Here is a 21,005-nt window from a genome sequence, read left to right as displayed (position 1 = left end):
TAATTCCCTTCTAACCTTATTCTCAGGCCTTTAGCAAAGAAATGAAACTAAATTTGTCCAGCCCATTCTGCTAACCTTGGGCATGCTGAAAGGATTGAGTGGCAAAGGGGAGTGAGAGTTCTTGAAGCCTGCTGTCCATCCAAGATTCATTAGGGAGCTCCCAGGCCTCCCCTGAGCAGGTTGCCCCCTGGAGACACAGGATGTGACGGTGCATACCATCACAGCCAGGAGCAACAGGAAGGAGCTTGATGCTGGCAAGAACAGAGACAAAGCCCAAATCTGCCTACAGAACACTGCCCTGGGATTGCACACAGAGTATTCAGATGGCACACACCATGTCAGCCATGCTACTTAGTAAATATTGAACACCTGTAAACTAAAAATAAAATCCTAAGCCCCAATCCTTAATTAAACAGATCTCCTTTTGGCCTAGGGGACCCCAGAGAAACCTTAAACCTTCGCCATAAAGAGAAGGGAGGTTGGATGTGCCTCCGTACCACCTCCCTTTTGGAATTTAGACACAAAAACTGACCAGTATTAATGTTAAAATACAGATCATAAGACTGATGAAACAGACTCTGTGCCAGTAATATACTAAATTATAAACAGTACCTAAAGCCATGCAAAACAATCATTAAGATATGCCCGTAAGACCATCAGTTTGCATTTTGAGTTCTTATATTTTGGCTTGCTCAATGATTAGTAGACTTCTTAGCTTCACTTAAAACTTTTCCTTTTTACTGACAGCAAGCTTTTAGACCAGTGATTTTCAAACAAGGTACACCGGTGTGCCGCAAGCGGATCTTAGGTGTGCTGTGAGAATTTTTAAAGATCATTAATTAAATTATTTTCAAAAGAAGTTCAAACAGTAAGTATATATATATATATATATATATATATTACTCCTTTTTTTAAATCAACATAATCTAACTGTGCCATGGAAGTTTATCTATAGGTTCAAGTGTGCCGTGAGATTAAAAAAAAAATAAAAATAAAAAGTTAAAAAACACTGCTTTAGACAAAGCTTTATTCCTTTAACCATTTATACATTAAAGAATCTCTGAATTCACCTATAACTTGTAAGACCCTGCTTCAAGGTATCCCCCCTTTTGGGGCCAAACCATGTATACCTTCCATGTATTGGTTTATTACCTTACCTACAGTTGCTGTCTCCCTGAAATATATAAAACTAAACTGTAATCTGGTTGCCTTGGGCTCATTTTCTCAGGGTCTCTGAGACTGGGCTACAGTGACTCACATTGGCTCAGAATAAACATGTTTAAATTATTTCACAAAGTATGTTTTTTCCTTTTTCCATTAACAACCTAAAATGTCGGTGAACAGCCAGTACAGAGCCTGCTATATCCCTGCTGCTGTTCTGACCCCTACCTTGGCCTCCTGGCCCAGCCATTGAGGGTTAACACCTGGCTCAGTAGGGATCCTCTAGCTGGCTTCTGATTGGCTAATGCCTATGCTGTTAAATATTTCTCTAGTAATAAATACAATAAAACCTCCATAGTTGGCCACCTGCCTACACCGACCACCTCCTTAAGTTGGCCTAATTTTCACAGACTGGACATATGCCACATGTACGATACATGTGGAACTAGGACATATGCACCTTGTTCCTTATGTTGACCCTCTGTGTGTGTTGAGCACTTCATCGCAGTCCCTTGGGTGGTCAACTTACAGAGCTCCTACTGTATTTGAATATCATCTCTGCTAACCATACCTATTTCATAGTACTCAGAAACAGAGTAAATTAAAATGTGCATATAAAGTACCTAATCAGTACAAGACATGAGAAGCAGTATACTTTAGTTTTCTTCTCCTTTCTCTGATCTGTACCTTTCTTCAGAATGAAACTTAGTAGACACATTTTTCTGCTGTCTTAAGTCTCTCTCATATGTTCCCTAACTTCATCCTCTCTTGTCATTTTTTATACAGCATGCATCTGCTACTTCATTTCTAAGTAGATAATAATTCCCCTCAACTTCACATCTCTGGAAAATTCTTAGTTCCCTTTTTTTAAAGGCATTGTGACAAGCCCCACTTTTCCTTCCCACTCTTCCCTAATTATAGGTTTCATATTTTTGGCAGTTTTCTACAGAACATTCAAAATTTGAAAAGAGAAATATTATGGTCAGGAAAATAATATGGGCATTTTCTTTAGCAAGCGTCACTAAGTTGTCATTCTGATCCTCTTTTGAACTGTTGTACTAAAGCAGCCGAATTTTCCAGCAGCAATCAGAGTTGCCCTTGTTCACTACTGAAGGATACAAGGGTTTCCATTTTTAAATGGATCATGTGTTGGAACTGAAGGCTGAGTATGCAGTCTCATAGGCCCACATTCTGAGAGGGAAGCAGGCATGAGGCCAGAGAAGGGCAGGATGGGGGGACAGGGAAAGCAGTCACCTCCTTCACAGCTTCCACTCTGACTAGGAAAATTTGTCAGTGAAACTGACAGTGAAAATGGGAGAGGATACCCGAGAAGGGTAAGGTCTAGAAGAACAGGTCTTCTCAAGGAGACCACAAGGATACACCTGCAGGGTCCTCTCCATGGTGACTCAGCTCTTGGGAATGTGTAAACTTAACTTGCTGGAACTTGGAAATTTCCACTTCTGTGAAATCCTGTAGTTCTGTGGGGGCTAGAATAGCATTGCCTGCTTGATTCAAACTGGCCAATTGAGAAGGGTACCTATGGGTTGGAACTTTTTGACCGGAGATAAAAAGGGAAAGACCAAGCCAGTCTGGGAGCATGGCCATTTGGAATTCTATGCCATAAGCTCCTGGCTGGTGAATAAAGCCCTTCCTCTTATAAACATGATGTTTGGGGGCTCTTTCTTTCCACTGGGCCTCGTTTTCCTGAAACATTTTTGGTTCCCTGACTGCGAAGCAAACACCCACCTGGTAGTTGCCACCAATACTCTGCACGCCCCTAATAGGCCTGGGCTATTGAACCACTGAGCGCACCGGGGAGGCAGTTTGGGGACACCTTGACCGGATAGAGAAAGGACCCCCTCAGCAAATCTTCAAGGAGTCAAACAAGAGGAGGAACTGGCATGTAGGAACATGTACCTATACAGGGAAGACGTCTCAGGCAAGGTACAATCAATCTGGGGTTCTCACCATTTGGGTGGAAGCAGGGATCTGATCAACCCCTGGGGCGTTAGATCTCTGGCATGTCTGTTGAGAGGTGTATGAGAGTATGTGGATATAGTGTGACTGAAAGAAATCTGAGGGTGGGGTTGGACCTTCCCTCACAGCGCCTAGGGGAGTGTTGGTTTGTCTCCTTTGGCTAAATGGCAGTTTCAGTGGGAAATTGAGGCTGCCAAGGTTAAGAAATCGGTTGGAATTGTGTGCATGTGAGTGCTTGGAGAATGACCGAGATGAGTAACAATAGGCAGTGTTTTGCCCCCCACCCCCCTTCACCGGGTGAAACAATTGTGTGAGTGGCCCCTTCTTCCCTGCTCCAAGCTTGCCCCCAGGATATTCTGAGAGAAACTGGATGTTCTAGGTTTTCTGTTTTCTATCTCAGAAACAGACCTAGTCTTTGGCAGCCACATAGCCATGTGAGACTTAGGGGAAAATGAAAAGATATCAGAAAGAATGATTGTGTTATGGTTTTGTTACTGGAATTTCTTCAGTGAGTCCTTGGTATCAGGGATTAAAAAATTGAGCCCACAGGCCATGGATCAGTGATAAAATGGGATTTTGTTGGATGGAGGGGCATGCACAGAGAGTGGAGAGCCCCAGAGCTACTGGCAATGGGGAAGCCCAAGTCGGAGGTCTCCTGCATGGGTCCTTTGTCTAGGGGTAAATAATTGGCCCTGTGAGATATTTTGGCCAGAACTTGGTAGATGGAAAAACACCTTTACAAACTGAATGAGTGTTCTAACAAATGAATGAATGCAGCCCCTCACTTTGGGCAAGGTTATTAGGTCTTTGCGGGGTTTTTGTCTGGGGAGGAGATTTGGGGTGTGTGCTCCCTAGTCAGGGTGGAGCCATCCAAAAGGTTCCAGGCTGCTTTGTTCATGACCTTGCTAGGGCTCAGAGGGTATGGCCTGCAAAATGTTTATGCTTAGAGATGGGAGTCTGATGTCTGTGCTCACCTGATCCTGAAAAATGTGGGTTTCCTATCCAGCCCTGAGTGGGAAAATCCTGTATCAATGTTATGTATCATGAAATGTTTCTCATTTATAAAATGTAATATTTTGGTTGTTTAAATTGTTGGGGAAACTGAGTCTTTCTCAAAGAAAATGATTCTTGCCTTTTAAACCTTCTAATTATTAGTTTGGCCAAGTGAACAATTGACTTCATAGTGAACTGTGATCCTGTTTTGCAGGAAGTGGGTTTTTGAGAGTAAGCAAAATTAGACAGAAAGGAAAATGGCATTGTATAAGGAAAGAATCTTGTGTGATAAATTTTGTCCTGAAACAGAATGTTTCAGGCAGTGCCTGTGGCTCAGTGAGTAGGGCACTGGCCCCGTATACTGAGGGTGGCGGGTTCAAATCTGACCCTGGCTGAACTGCAACAAAAAAGATAGCCATGCATTGTGGCAGGCACCTATAGTCCCAGATACTTGGGAGGCTGAGGCAAGAGAATCACCTAAGCCCAGGAGTTGGAGGTTGCTGTGAGCTGTGTGATGCCTCAGCACTCTACGGAGGGCGATAAAGTGAGACTGTGTCTCTACCAAACTAACTACATGAATAAATAAAACAGAATGTTTGTATAAGAAAGTGAAAAGGCATGGCAAAAGTTAAAGAAAGTTTAGAATATTTGTAGATTGTGCAGGTTAAATGAAGCTCATAAAAGGGAATTTGTGAAGGAGTTTACACATAATCCAGTTGACTATGTATTTCCTTTAAAATCTTTTGGCTTGTAATCTTGTTTGGACAAAGGTTTTAAGCCTTTGACATCTGACAAACCTTACAAAATCAAAACTCTAAATTTGGGGCTTGGTGCCCATAGCACAGTGGTTGTGGTGCTGACCACATGCACTGAGGGTGGTGGGTTCAAACTTGGCCGGAGCCAACTAAACAACAACAAAACACAACTCAAAATTTGGTCTTTTTGAAATATTAAGACCCCTGAAAACCTGAGGAAAACAAATTAGACTTATTTGACTTATTAAAATGTATAGGAAACATTGTCAAATGTTAAATAGTAATTAATTTTGTGTGAGTTATGATTATATGTATGTTCCGATATTATAAAACATAGTCTGTCCTAATGTATATTGGCAGTAATAATTTTAATTCATCTTTTTAAAAAAAAGTGTTTTTTGTAACTGGCTGAGTCCAAAGTTTGTCCTAAAAAAAGAAAGAAAAGAAAAGAAAAGAAAAAGAGGGGGCACCTAGTGGCTCAGTGGGTAGGGCACTAGCCCCATATACTGAGGGTAGTGGGTTTGAACCCGGCCCTGGCCAAACTGCAACCAAAAAATAGCCAGGCTTTGTGGTGGGCACTTATAGTCCCAGTGACTCAGGAGGTTGAGGCAACAGAATCACTTAAGCCCAAGAGTTGGAGGTTGCTGTGAGCTGTGACGCCACGGCACGCTACCAAGGGTGACATACTGAGACTCTGTTTCTAAGAAAAAAATGAAAAAAAAAGAGAGAGAGAGAGAAAAGAAAAAGAACGAAATATTAAGAGAGGATGACAAATTCTCTTGAATTCAAATTCCTGATGTCTTTGGAAATTGGACTAAAAGCAGACTTTGGACTAAAAGCAGACTTTTAGAACTTTGATTGAAAAGTTAACATGTCAATGAGTATTGCTAACCTAACTTCAAACAGAACAGAAATCAGTTACATGGAAGTGGGCTAAGTTTGTTATGGCTTTTTGTTTGAAATATTCCTGATTCTTTCTGTGTTCTGCTTTCCAGAAGTCAGGAAAAACATTTTCTGTCTTTTGAGCTATTTGTAGCTTTTCAAGCAATGTATGTACTTAATGGGCAGAATTTGAAACATGTATTTTTTTCCTCTCTCTCCTTGATGTCTCCAGAATTTGAAAGCCATTTGTAAGTATTCTTAATTTCTGACAATATAGTGATTTGCATAAGTTCAATAAGAATCTGTTTTGTTCTATAGGACATGATGAAGACACTGGTTATTTTACCAAGGCTTTGGCTGGAATACCATTTCCAGAGGTGTCCAGACTGCCTTAAGGAATTAAGGTTGACTTTATAAGATCAATTAAAAAAAACCCTTTGGAAAAACTGGCCAGATATCCATCAATAACATTTCCTGATCGGTGTTAAGTAACAAAGGTTGCTTTCTGATGGATCCAGGAATCAAAATGTGCTTGGGGACCTCAAGAGAAGAGAAATTTACCCAATGCATATAGGTATCTAATGGCCCAGATGAAACCTGGGCTTCTGGGAGGCTTTCAAGTCTAACCTGAGATTCCTTATGAAAGATTCCAGCAAAGCCAATTTTAAAGGAGAGGAGAGCCTAGATGCTAATAATTATTTATTCTTGCTGTACTTTATGCAAATAATCAGACCCAGTATACTGGTATATTTTGGCAACTGATTTGGTTCTGCTGTAATTTGTCTTTAGTGGAAAGAGAAATCGTAGAGAGAGAAATGGTTTAAAAGGAGAAAAGAGGCTGTGGCCCACCTGTATTAAATCCCAGCCTTGTCTGTACTGTCAACTCATAAAATGAGACATAACTATTTTTACTAAACTGATCTGTTACGTGGGGCTAAGAGACTGGCCAAAGAGAATAGAGTTATATACAGTAGCTATATTTGCTCTGAAGCCTTAAGACTCAAGGCTACACTGGAAAAATTTGTGCAGTGTTAAATGTTATCTGCTGTGTCAGTATAGATACCTCAGAAACCATTAAGACCCGGGGAGAAGAGACACGTTTATTCAAGACTGGGTGGGTTGCTGGCAGCCATCCTTGGAAGTGGCCCACCACAGAGGGAGTTATGAAATAGGAGCCTTCTGGCTTCTACTTTGGCATTTCAGACCTGCATAGAAGGGTCTGACTGTCTTGCCAGGCTTATGTTCAGTGGCATCATCAGAGCTCACTACAACCTCAAGTTCCTAGACTCAAGCAATCTTCCTCCTACAGTTTCCCAAGTAGCAAGAATACAGGCTCACAACACATGCCTGGGGAGAAGAGAGTGACTCACCAGGAGAGTTTGCTTTTGCTGTGATTTACAGTGTATAAAGTTATGTAATTAGCTGGATCCTGAAGCAGTGGAAGCCTCCAATATCCCAGAGGCTCCTGTCCAGAAGGAGAATTAAAGGACAGAAATTTAGCAAGTAACCTGGTGGATTAGAGATGCACCAAGAGAGAAGGTTGAAAAATGCACATCAACCATGCTGAGGCGAGCTGTGACTCCAAGGATAAAAACAACAGGTACAAAATTCATCACCAAGTGGATGGGAATCCCCTTCCCCATAAGAATGGCTTGGAGTACCCCATAAACAAACAAGCAGAGTTCAAAAGTCCTCCCATTATACTCCACGGGAGAGACCCTCTAAAAACTGGACCTACTTTCCCTACTAAGGTGCCATGGCGCTCTCCTGCCAGGCATAAAACTATGTAAAACTGTATATATTCGCTACCTGCAATTCTGAGCTCCCAGCACTCCCATCCACTCTCACTCTGAGGTCTGGAGGTCTGTCCCCCAGGAGTACAGATTCTTGGGTGATATCTCGAGAGGTGTGAACAGGGACTGGGCTGCAACTGGTCAGTGCTGATTCTGCAGCACGGGAGTGAGGAGAGATTGGCTGACAGGGAACCACACCGGAGCAGCAGTGTCCTGAGGTGCAGAGCAGCAGCTGTTTTGGGCAACAATAGGGCTCAACCCTGGATATTCCGGAGTCACACCCCCTGTCTCTCTGGGCAACCAGAGGAGGCTGGGCATCTTCTCAGGTGGCAACCACTGCAGAACAAATCTGGGACAGAAATGCACGCCCCATGAGTAAAGGGTTTGCCTGAAGTGGTACCGGCCTGGGTAGAGCATGGGGACTAGAAAATGCACACACAAAGCCGGGAGATTACCAGGGCGAGGCTGACCCAGAGGACCGCTTTCCTGAGCCTAAGATGCACCTGGCCCCCAGGGGATCATCAGCATAAACAAAGGAGGGCAGGGAGAGCCTAGAACTGACAGGTAACCGTGCTGCGAATACAAACTACAGCAGCATAGACAGGGCCTAAGGCACAGGTTCTGGGAACTCAAAACATCTTCTCCTCTGCAGGGGAATTTAGCACGGACAGAAACAAATTCCCACGAAGTTGTTCTGTTTTGTCAGTAACATCAATCAGGGGCAGGGCAGGGACTGAGTGAACAGCCTCAGCCTCCCATGGATGTCAGGCCTCACCTCCCTCTGCTGGATAGAGGCAGTGAGCAGCAGACTGGCTGAGGAGACATATATGTCCTTGTGATTCAGGCAAGTGCAAATCCTTGGAGTATCTGCTCATTAGAGGCAACTGGGTCACAACCCAGCAAGGTTATCACTGACTGGGTGTGACAGAGGTGCTAGGTGGGGTGTGAAAGAGATGCATCAACATTCCCAGACTAATCAATTTGCTGAGTGGATCCTCCTCACCCCAAGAAGCACCGGAGCAAGTCATACTTGAGTTGTCAGCAGACCCCTGCAATCTAGTTGCCAGAGACCCTTTAAACTCTTCTACCTGAGACAGGTGCTAACTGAGACAATTGATTTGGACCTTTTGAACTCAGCCAATCGCCCAAGGACTATCCAAGTGGTGCCTTGGGTGTATGGTTGCAGGAAGGTTTGATTTTGCTTTTCCAATTATTGCCAGTGGGGGACGGGGTAACTTAACTTCTGGTATTTCTCCACAGCTGAGACTTCAACCCATAGGAACTGTTTAACTAGGGTAGAACAAAGACCAGCTGAAAACAAGACAGAGCCACGTAGCCCCACCACACCAAACAGATTCCCCAGTCTCTCAGGCCGCAGCACTGTACAGGTAATCAGCAAAGCTCCAGGGGAAAAGTCAAATGGTGCAAAATAAGTATGGGGCAGAATCAGTGGGAAAACTCTGGTAAAATGAATAACCAGAGAAGATCAACACCCCCCCAAAGAAAGATATGGAAGATGTAACTGAAGATCCCATACATAAACAGCTGGCCAAGATGTCAGAAATTGAATTCAGAATTTGGATTGCAAAGAAGATTAATAGAATGGAGGAAAATTTGGGATTAGAAATTCAAGGAGCAATTCAAAAGTTGGAATTAGAAATTTGAGAAGAAATTCGAAAGTTGTCTCAAGAGGGACTTTGCCTAACAATTGCAATCAGTGTAACCTGGCTTATTGTACCCTAAATGAATCCCCAACAATAAAATTAAAGGAAAAAAAAAAGAATTTAACAAATTTAAACACAAAACCACCAAAGACTTTGACATAATGAAGCAAGAATATGCAGTCCTCAAACATCTGAAAAATACAGTAGAATCGCTCAGTAACAGAGAGGAGCAAGCAGAAGAAAGGATTTCTAACATTGAAGACAAAGCTTTTTTTTCTTTCTTTTTTTTTTTTTTCTAGAGACAGAGTCTCACTGTACCACCCTCGGATAGAGTGCCATGACGTCACACGGCTCACAGCAACCTCTAACTCTTCGGCTTATGCAATTCTCTTGCCTCAACCTCCCAAGCAGCTGGGACAACAGGCACCCGCCACAAAGCCTGGCTATTTTTTTGTTGCAGTTTTCCTGGGGCTGGGTTTGAACCCGCCAACCTCAGCATATGGGGCTGGTGCCCTAGTCACTGACCCACAGGCTCTTGAAAGCTCCCAAACTCTCAAAGGGGAAGAGAAATGGAGAGCAAAAACGGATCACTCTCTCAGAGAGCTCTGGGATAATTCGAAGTAGGGTAATATCCACCTCACTGGAATCCCTCAAAGAGATGAAGCGGCTTTGCAAGGCACAGAGGCCCTTCTCCATGAAACTATGAAAGAGAATTTTTTAGACATGCCAAGAGATTCTGAAATTCAGAAAGCAGACAGTTTCAGAATCCCAGCACGACTCAACCTGAATAAGACATCCCCCAGGGACATGATAATTAACTTTACTAAAGTTAATATGAAGGAGAAAATTCTGAAAGCAGCCAGATGTAAGAAAATCATTACCTACAAAGGAAAGAATATTAGAATGACTACAGATCTCTCTGCTGAAACTTTTCAAGCCAGAAGAAGGTGGTCATTGACTTTTAATATCCTAAAATAAAATAACTTTCAACCCTGGATCCTCTATCCAGCTAAACTGAGTTTCATTTATGATGGAGAAATTAAATATGTTAATGACATTCACATGTTGAAGAAATTTTCCACAACCAAACCAGCTCTTCAGGATATTCTCAACCTATCTTCCATAATGACCACCCCAATCCTCTACCACAAAACTAAACCCACTCAGAAACTTTTTTTTTTTTTGTAGAGACAGAGTCTCACTTTATGGCCCTCGGTAGAGTGCCATGGCCTCACACAGCTCACAGCAACCTCCAACTCCTGGGCTTAAGCGATTCTCTTGCCTCAGCCTCCCGAGTAGCTGGGACTACAGGTGCCCGCCACAACGCCCAGCTATTTTTTTGGTTGCAGTTTGGCCGGGGCCAGGTTTGAACCCGCAACCCTCGGTATATGGGGCCGGCGCCTTACCGACTGAGCCACAGGCGCCGCCTCACTCAGAAACTTTTGATCAAACTCCAACTTGCACAGCAGTGAAAGGATTAAAAATATCCACTGGACTTTCGAAAAACTCTATACAGAAAATTTTACCAGACTTATCAATATTCTCCATTAATGTGAATGGTTTAAACTGTCCTCAAAATAGGCACAGGTTGGCTGACTGGATAAAAAAACTCACACCAGATATTTGCTCATATAAGAGTCAAATCTTACCTTAAAAGATAAATATAGACTCAGAGTGAAAGGATGGTCATCCATATTTTGGGAAAATGGTAATCAGAAAAAAGCAGGTGTTGCAATACTATTCATAGATACAATAGGCTTTAAACCAACAAAAGTAAGGAAGGATAAGAATGGTCACTACATATTTGTTAAGGGTAATATGCAATATGATGAGATTTCAATTCCTAATATTTATGCACCAAACCCGAATGCACCTCAATTTTTAAGAGAAACTCTAACAGACATGAGCAACTTGATTTCCTCTAGTTCCATAACAGTTGGAGATTTCAATGCTCCTTTGGCAGTGTTGGATCCATCTTCCAATAAGAAGCTAAGCAAAGAAATTTTAGATTTAAACCCAACCATCCAACATTTGGATTTAGCAGACATCTACAGAACATTTCATCCCAACAAAACTGAATACACATATTTCTCATCAGCCCATGGAACATATTCCAAAATTGATCACATCTTAGGTCACAAGTCTAACCTCAGTAAATTTAAAGGAATAGTAATTATTCCTTGCATGTTCTCAGACCACAATGGAATAAAAGTTGAGCTCAGTAACAACAGGAATCTTCATACACATACAAAAACATGGAAGTTAAATAAACTTATGCTGAATGATAGCTGGGTCAGAGATGAGATTAAGAAGGAAATTGCCAAAGTTTTGGAACAAAATGACAATAAAGACATGAATTATCAGAACCTCTGGGATACCATAAAGACAGTCCTAAGAGATAAATTTATAGCACTGTAAGCCTTCCTCAAGAGAACAGAAAGAGAAGAATTAACAACTTAATGGGACATCTCAAGCAACAGGAAAAGGAAGAACATTCCAACCCCAAACCCAGGAGAAAAAAAGAAATAACCAAAATTAGAGCAGAATTAAATGAAATTGAAAACAAAAGAATTATACAACAGATGAATAAATAAAAAAGTTGGTTTTTTGGAAAGGTCAATAAAATAGATAAGCCTTTGGCTAACCTAAACAGAAAAAAAAAAAAGAGTATAATCTCTAATTTCATCAATCACAAATGACAAAGACGAAATAACAACAGGCTCCTCAGAAATTCAAAAAATCCTTAATGAATATTACAAGAAACTTTCCTCTCAGAAATGTGAAAATCTGAAGGAAATTGACCAATATTTGGAAGCACGTCATCTTCCAAGACTTAGCCAGAATCAAGTGGAAATGTTGAACAGGCCCATATCAAGTTCTGAAATATCATCAACCATACAAAATCTCCCTAAAAAGATAAGTCCGGGACAGATGGCTTCATGTCAGAATTTTACCAAACCTTTAAAGTGGAACTAGTACCTCTATGACTCAACCTGTTCCAAAATATAGAAAAAGAAGGAAGTCTACCCAACACGTTCTATGAAGCAAACCTCACCCTGATCCCCAAACCAGGAAAAGACCCAATAAGAAAAGAAAATTATAGACAAATATCACTAATGAATATACATGCAAATATATTGAACAAGATCTTAGAGAGAGGAGCATGATGGCAGACCTGACAGACATGTAGCCCACTTCTCCCAAGCCATCAGGTGAGAGGAAAGGTGGTCTGGACCTTCCCTGTGTGTGGATTATTGGAGTGGACAGACAGCTGAAGACACCCAGCGAACAGGCGGATTGCTATATAAGAGGGGTAATTTAAAACCAGACTCTGTTGTAGAGATTCTTCCTGGCTCGGCCGTGCCGGCCAGCAGGCCCCTCCCCAATGGAGGTCAGCAGCTTGTAAATGCTGACAAAACCCAATTGACAAATATTTATTCCTGAACTGAGGGAGACATCCGAAAGGAGAGCCACTCAAAACTACGGGGACCTGGGCAAACTGTTGGACAATTGAAGGGAAGGGATCCTGCCTGGGAAACAGATATTTTGAACTACCCAAAAGGGCGGGCACCTTTCCCCCAGGTGTTGGAGGGGGCTGGCAGTTCAGACTGTGTTGCGAACTGGTGGGCGCAGATCCAAAAGGGAAACTCAGAACCATAAAACTCAGAATAAGTCCCCCGAATGCTCCAACCACAGGAACTGGCTACAGCTACAGAAGCCGCGGACCCAGCTTTAGCTGCTAAAGCCGCGAACTTGGCATCAGCCCCGGGAACCAGCTACAGCAGCTTAAACCGCAAACCCTCCAGCAACCGCGCAAACTCAGCACCGCTCCCCCTACAGCCGATTGCAGTCGCCAGTTTGCAGGAGAACCTGGGAACAGAGTAGAAAGACTTAAGAAGCATGGACACCTGCACTAAGTGGGAAAATCGGTCGCAAGTGCTCTCTGGAAAAGAACACCCGAGGTTACACGCCTTTTCTTAGGTGACAAACTTTTACAGAAATTCCAAAATGGCGATAGGCCATGGAAGGTGGATACCATGGTAACAGTATAAACTGTAAATCAGGTATAAGCCTTGCAACCACTCACAGCGCCATCGGGTGTCAGAAAGTATATTGCAGTATGAATACATTCCAACGAAAGTTGATCCCTACAGTAGACATATAGATTTATATAGGTATATTTCTACACGCAAGAACATTTTTGTAGTTGGTGCCTTTTTGTTTTGTTTTGTTTTGGTTTGGTTTGGTTTTCATATTTTATATTTTGTTTTGTTTTGTTTTTGTCTGTTTTATCCTCACCATTTTCTAGGAGGAGATTTCGATAATTTTTTATTATTACTTTTTATATATTTTTTATTTCTATGTTTTCTAATTTTAATTTCTTCTTTCTTCTCTTTTCACATTTCTACTTACACCACTTTTTTCTCTCTTTTTTTCCCTTTCTTTCAATTATTGTACGATTATCACTATTTTTATTGCAGGTGTTCTTATATTGCTGTTGTTGTGGCTGTTGCCTGTATGTCTATGTGTTTCCGTCTGTCTCTGTATCTATGGGCCCATGTGCCTGATAACCTTTGTATCTGTTTATTTGTTCATTTGGTCTCAATGAGCTTGGTGTTACGACCTGCAACTCTGAGCTCCTAGCACTCCCCTCCACTCTCACTCCATGATCTGGAGACCTACCACCCCAGGAGTCCAAATTTTGGATGAACTCTCAAGAGGTGTAGACAGGACCAGGACTGAAGCTGGCCAGTGCTGACTCAGTAGCAAAGGAGCAAGAAGATGACGTCGGTTAAGAGGGAATTACACTGGAGCGGTGGTACCCAGAGGTACAGAGCAACAGCCATCTTCAGAAATAACTAGGCCCACCCCCAGATAACCCATAGCCTCTCCTCCTGACTTCCTGGGCAACCAGATGAGGCCAAGCATCTTCTCAGATGGAAGCCACCATGGAACAGACCTGGGACTGAAACACAGGCCCCGTGAGTGAAGGGTTTGCCTGAGGCGGCACTGAACTGGGTGGAACACGGGGACTAGAAAACACACCCGCAGAGCCGGAAAACTCCCAGGGTGGGGCTAATCCAGAGGACCACTTTACTGAGCCTAAGATGCACCTGGCCCTCAGGGGATCACCAGCCGATAGACAAAGGAGGCCAAGAGGAGGCTACAGCCGACAACTGATCATGCTGCGAATACAAACCTGCAGGACTAAAGACAGGGCCTGAGGCACAGGTTCTGGGAACTCAAATCAGCCTCTCCTCTGCAGAATAACCTAGCAGGGTCAGAAACAAACTCCCACACGGTTGTTCCATTCACCCAGTAACATAAACTAACGGTGGGGTTGGAACTGAGTGAACACCTCCAATCTCCATCAAGTGCCCGAGCTTGACAGGCCACACCACCCCCTGCTGGATAAAGACAGAGAGTAGCGTCCTTGACGAGCAGACAGACTACCCTGTGACTTAGGCAGGTGCAAACCGCTGGGGTATCTGCTTACTGCAGACAACTGACTGGGTCACAGCCCTGTGGGGCTAGCAGAGACTGGGTGTGACAGAGCTGCAAGGTGGGAAAGGAGGCATCATTCTTCCCAGACTGATCTATTTACTGGTGGCTCTTCCTGACTCCACGCAGCACTGGAGCAAGCCATATTACAGCAGTCACCAGACCCCTGTGATGCAGTTCCCAGGGACCTCTTGAACTCTCCACCCGAGGCAGCTGCTGACTGAGACAATTGATTTGGACCTCTTGAACTGAGTCACTCACCTGGGGACTATCCAGGTGGTGCCCTGGGTGTGTGGTTGTAGGAAGTTTTAATTTTCCTTTTCCATTTGTTGCCTGTGGTGGGTGGGGTGACGTAATTGCTGGTATTTCTCCACAGCTGAGACTTCAACCCAGAGTAACTGTGTCACTAGGGTCAAATACAAACCAGCTGAAAACAAGACAGAACCACTTAGCCCCTCTAAACCAAACAGGGCCCCAGTTTCTCAGGCCAGAGCACTGTACGGGTCCCCGACAAAACACCAGGGGAGAAACCAAAGGGAGTAAAACAATCATGGGGCAGAATCAGTGGAAAAACTCTGGTAACATGAATAACCAGAAGAGATCAACCCCCCCAAGGAAAGATACAGCAGATGTAATTGAAGATCTCATTCACAAACAACTGGCTGAGATATCAGAAATTGAATTCAGAATTTGGATGGCAAACAAAATTAACAAAATGGACCCAGGAATTTGTGGAGAAATTCAAAAGCTGTCTCAAGAATTAATGAATTTATAGACAAAACCACCAAAGACTTAGACACACTGAAGCAAGAATTTGCAGCCCTCAAAGATATGAAAAATACAGTACAATCCCTTAGCAACAGAATGGACCAAGCAGAAGAAAGGATCTCCGACATCAAAGATAAAGCCTTTGAATGCTCCCAAACTCTCAAAGAGGAAGAGAAAAGGAGAGCAAAAATAGATCACTCTCTCAGAGAGCTCTGGGATAACTCAAAGAAGGCAAATATCCAACGCATAAGAATTCCTGAAACAGATGAAGTGGCCTCACTGGGTGCAGAGGCCCTACTGCATAATATTATGAAAGAGAATTTTCCAGACATGCCTAGAGAACCAGAAATTCAGATAGCAGATAGCTTCAGAACCCCAGCAGGACTCAACCCCAATAAGACATTCCCCAGGCATATCATAATTAACTTCACTAAAGTTAATATGAAGGAGAAAATTCTCAAAGCGGCCAGGAGAAAGAAAACTATTAACTTCAAAGGGAAGAACATTAGAATGACTGCAGATCTCTCTGCTGAAACTTTTCAAGCCAGAAGAGGGTGGTCATCAACATTTAATCTCCTCAAGCAAAATAACTTTCAACCCCGGATCTTCTACCTAGCTAAACTGAGTTTCATTTATGATGGAGAAATTAAATACTTTAATGACATTCATATGCTGAAGAAATTTGCCATAACCAAACCAGCTCTTCAGGATATTCTCAGACCTGTCCTCCATAATAACCAACCCAATCCTCTACTACAAAAGTAAACTCACTCAGAAACTTCTGATCAAACTCCAACTTCCACAGTGGCAAAAAAGTGCCCACTGGACTTTTGAAAAACCCAATACCCAAATTTCACCAAACTTGTCAATACTCTCCATTAATGTGAATGGCTTAAACTGCCCTCTAAAGAGACATAGGTTAGCTGACTGGATACAAAAACTCAGGCCAGATATTTGTTGCATACAAGAGTCACATCTTAACTTAAAAGACAAATACAGACTCAGGGTGAAAGGATTGTCCTCCGTATTTCAGGCAAATGGTAACCAGAAAAAAGCAGGTGTTGCAATTTTATTTGCAGATACAATAGGCTTCAAACCAACAATTAAGGAAGGACAAAAATGGTCACTTCATATTTGTTTTTTGTTTTTTTGTTTTTTTTTTATTGTTGGGGATTCATTGAGGGTACAATAAGCCAGTTACACTGATTGCAATTGTTAGGTAAAGTCCCTCTTGCAATCATGTCTTGCCCCCATAAAGTGTGACACACACTAAGGCCCCACCCTCCTCCCTCCATCCCTCTTTCTGCTTCCCCCCCCATAACCTTAATTGTCATTAATTGTCCTCATATCAAGATTGAGTACATAGGATTCATGCTTCTCCATTCTTGTGATGCTTTACTAAGAATAATGTCTTCCACTTCCATCCACGTTAATACGAAGGATGTAAAGTCTCCATTTTTTTTAATGGCTGAATAGTATTCCATGGTATACATATACCACAGCTTGTTAATCCATTCCTGGGTTGGTGGGCATTTAGGCTGTTTCCACATTTTGGCAATGGTAAATTGAGCTGCAATAAACAGTCTAGTACAAGTGTCCTTATGATAAAAGGATTTTTTTCCTTCTGGGTAGATGCCCAGTAATGGGATTGCAGGATCAAATGGGAGGTCTAGGTTGAGTGCTTTCAGGTTTCTCTATACTTCCTTCCAAAAAGGTTGTACTAGTTTGCAGTCCCACCAGCAGTGTAAAAATGTTTCCTTCTCTCCCCATCCACGCCAGTATCTGCAGTTTTGAGATTTTGTGATGTGGGCCATTCTCCCTGGGGTTAGATGATATCTCAGAGTTGTTTTGATTTGCATTTCCTAATATATAGAGATGATGAACATTTTTTCATGTGTTTGTTAGCCATTCGTCTGTCGTCTTTAGAGAAAGTTCTATTCATGTCTTTTGCCCATTGAAATAAGGGATTGTTGGCTTTTTTCATGTGGATTAATTTGAGTTCTCTATAGATCCTGGTTATCAAGCTTTTGTCTGATTGAAAATATGCAAATATCCTTTCCCATTGTGTAGGTTGTCTCTTTGCATTGGTTATTGTGTCCTTAGCTGTACAGAAGCTTTTCAGTTTAATGAAGTCCCATTTGTTTATTTTTGTTGTTGTTGCAATTGCCATGGCAATCTTCTTCATGAAGTCTTCCCCCAGGCCAATATCTTCCAGTGTTTTTCCTATGCTTTCTTTGAGGATTTTTATTGTTTCATGCCTTAAATTTAAGTCCTTTATCCATCTTGAATCAATTTTTGTGAGTGGGGAAAGGTGTGGGTCCAGTTTCAGTCTTTTACATGTAGACATCCAGTTCTCCCAACATCATTTATTGAATAGGGCATCTTTCCCCCAAGGTATGTTCTTGTTTGGTTTATCAAAGATTAGGTGGTTGTAAGATGTTAGTTTCATTTCTTGGTGTTCAATTCGATTCCAAGTGTCTATGTCTCAGTTTTTGTGCCAGTACCATGCTGTCTTGACCACTATGGCTTTGTAGTACAGACTAAAATCTGGTATGCTGATGCCCCCAGCTTTATTTTTGTTACTAAGAACTGCCTTAGCTATACGGGGTTTTTTCCGGTTCCATACAAAACGCAGAATCATTTTTTCCAAATCTTGAAAGTACGATCTAGGTACTTTGATAGGAATGGCATTGAATAGGTAGATTGCTTTGGGAAGTATAGACATTTTAACAATGTTGATTCTTCCCATCCATGAGCATGGTATGTTCTTCATTTTGTTAATATCCTCTGCTATTTCCTTTCTGAGGAGTTCATAGTTTTCTTTATAGAGGTCCTTCACCTCCTTCGTTAGGTATATTCCTAGGTATTTCATTTTCTTTGAAACTATGGTGAAGGGAGTTGTGTCCTTAATTAGCTTCTCATCTTGACTGTTATTGGTGTATACAAAGGCTACTGACTTGTGGACATTGATTTTATATCCTGAAACATTACTGTATTTTTTGATGACTTCTAGGAGTCTTGTGGTTGAGTCTTTGGGGTTCTCTAAGTATAAGATCATGTCATCAGCAAAGAGGGAGAGTTTGACCTCCTCTGCTCCCATTTGCATTCCCTTTATTTCCTTGTCTTGCCTAATTGTATTGGCAAGAACTTCGAGCACTATGTTGAATAGTAAAGTTGACAGAGGACAACCTTGTCTGGTTCCGGTTCTAAGAGGTAAAGCTTTGAGTTTTACTCCATTCAGTAAAATATTGGCTGTGGGTTTGTCATAGATAGCTTCAATCAGTTTTAGAAATGTGCCACCTATGCCTATACTCTTCAGTGTTCTAATTAGAAAAGGATGCTGGATTTTATCAAGTGCTTTTGCTGCATCTATTGAGGGGATCATGTGATCTTTATTTTTGCCTCTGTTAATATGGTGGATAACGTTTATGGACTTGCGTATGTTAAACCAGCCTTGCATCCCTGGGATGAAGCCTACTTGATCATGATGAATGACTTTTTTGATGATAAGCTGTAATCTATTGGCTGGGATTTTGTTGAGAATTTTTCCATCTATATTCATGAGTGAGATTGGTCTGAAATTCTCCTTTTTGTTTGGGTCTTTTCCTGGTTTTGGTATCAGGGTGATATTTGCTTCATAGAATGTGTTGGGGAAGATTCCTTCTTCCTCAGTTTTTTGGAATAATTTCTGCAGTACAGGAATAAGCTCTTCCTTGAAGGTTTGATAGAATTCTGGAGTGAAGCCATCTGGACCAGGGCATTTTTTAGTTGGAAGCTTTTTTATTGTTTCTTTGATCTCAGTGCTTGAAATTGGTCTGTTCAGGAGGTCTATTTCTTCCTGGCTAAGTCTAGGGAGAGGGTGTGATTCCAAATATTGATCCATTTCCTTCACATTGTCAAATTTCTGGGCATAGAGTTTCTGGTAGTATTCAGAGATGATCTCTTGTATCTCTGTGGGATCAGTTGTTATTTCCCCTTTATCGTTTCTGATTGAGGTTATTAGAGATTTTACTTTTCTATTTCTAGTTAGTCTGGCCAATGGTTTATCTATTTTATTTATTTTTTCAAAAAACCAACTCCTTGTTTCATTAATTTTCTGAATGATTCTTTTGTTTTCAATTTCATTGATCTCTGATTTGATTTTGGATATTTCTTTTCTTCTACTGAGTTTAGGCTTAGATTGTTCTTCTTTTTCCAATTCCATAAGATCTCTTGTGAGATTGTTGATGTGCTCTCTTTCTGTTTTTCGAATGTAGGCATCTAAAGCAATGAATTTTCCTCTCAAAACTGCTTTTGCAGTATCCCACAGGTTTTGGTAGCTTGTGTTTTCATTGTTGTTATGCTCAAGGAAGTTAATGATTTCCTGTTTTATTTCTTCCTTCACCCATCTGTTATTCAACAGAAGATTGTTTAATTTCCATGCCTTTGGGTGGGGTTGAGCATTTTTGTTAGAGTTGAGTTCCACCTTTAGTGCCTTATGGTCTGAAAAGATACAAGGTAAAATTTCAATTCTTTTGATTCTGTTGAGATTTGTTTTGTGTCCCAGGATACGATCAATTTTCGACAATGTTCCATGGGGTGATGAGAAGAATGTATATTCTTTATCTTTGGGGTGGGTGTTCTATATGCGTCTATCAAGCATAGTTGTTCTAGGGTCTCATTTAAATCTCTTATATCTTTGTTTAATTTCTGTTTAGAGCATCTGTCCAGCTCTGTAAGAGGTGTGTTAAAGTCCCCTGTTATGATGGTATTATCAGATATCATATTGCTCAGACTGAGTAAGGTCTGTTTCAAGAATCTGGGAGCATTTAAATTGGGTGCATAAATATTTAGAATTGAAACATCTTCTTGTTGTATTTTTCCCTTGACCAAGATAAAGTGACCATCTTTGTCTTTTTTGACTTTAGTTGCTTTAAATCCACATGTATCTGAAAATAAGATTGCAACTCCTCTTTTCTTCTGAATTCCATTTGCCTGAAAAATTGTCTTCCAACCCTTGACTCGGAGCTTTAATTTGTCTTTTGAAGCCAGGTGTGTTTCTTGCAGACAGCAAATGGATGGCTTGTGTTTTTTAATCCAGTCAGCCAATCTATGTCTCTTCAGTGGGGAATTCAAGCCATTAACATTTATTGAGATAATTGATAAGTGTGGTAGTATTCTATTCGTCTATTTGGTGAGAGTCTATTGCTTAGTTCTATCTTTTGCATCAGTGTGGAGGTTAGGTTCTGTCCTTTGATTTCTGAGTTCTTACTTTGCTGCTGATCCATTGTGGTCGTCAGTGTGCAGAACAGCTTGAAGTATTTCCTGTAGAGCTGGTCTTGTTGCGGCGAATTTCCTCAATGTTTGTACATCCGTAAATGATTTGATTTCTCCATCAATTTTGAAGCTTAGCTTAGCAGGGTACAGAATTCTGGGCTGGAAATTGTTCTGTTTAAGTAGATTAAAGGTAGATGACCATTGTCTTCTTGCTTGGAAAGTTTCATTAGAGAAGTCTGCGGTCACTCTGATGG

This window comes from Nycticebus coucang, chromosome 10 (genome assembly GCF_027406575.1).
Source record: "Nycticebus coucang isolate mNycCou1 chromosome 10, mNycCou1.pri, whole genome shotgun sequence".
Taxonomy (NCBI): domain Eukaryota; kingdom Metazoa; phylum Chordata; class Mammalia; order Primates; family Lorisidae; genus Nycticebus; species Nycticebus coucang.
This window is presented reverse-complemented; position numbering follows the sequence as displayed.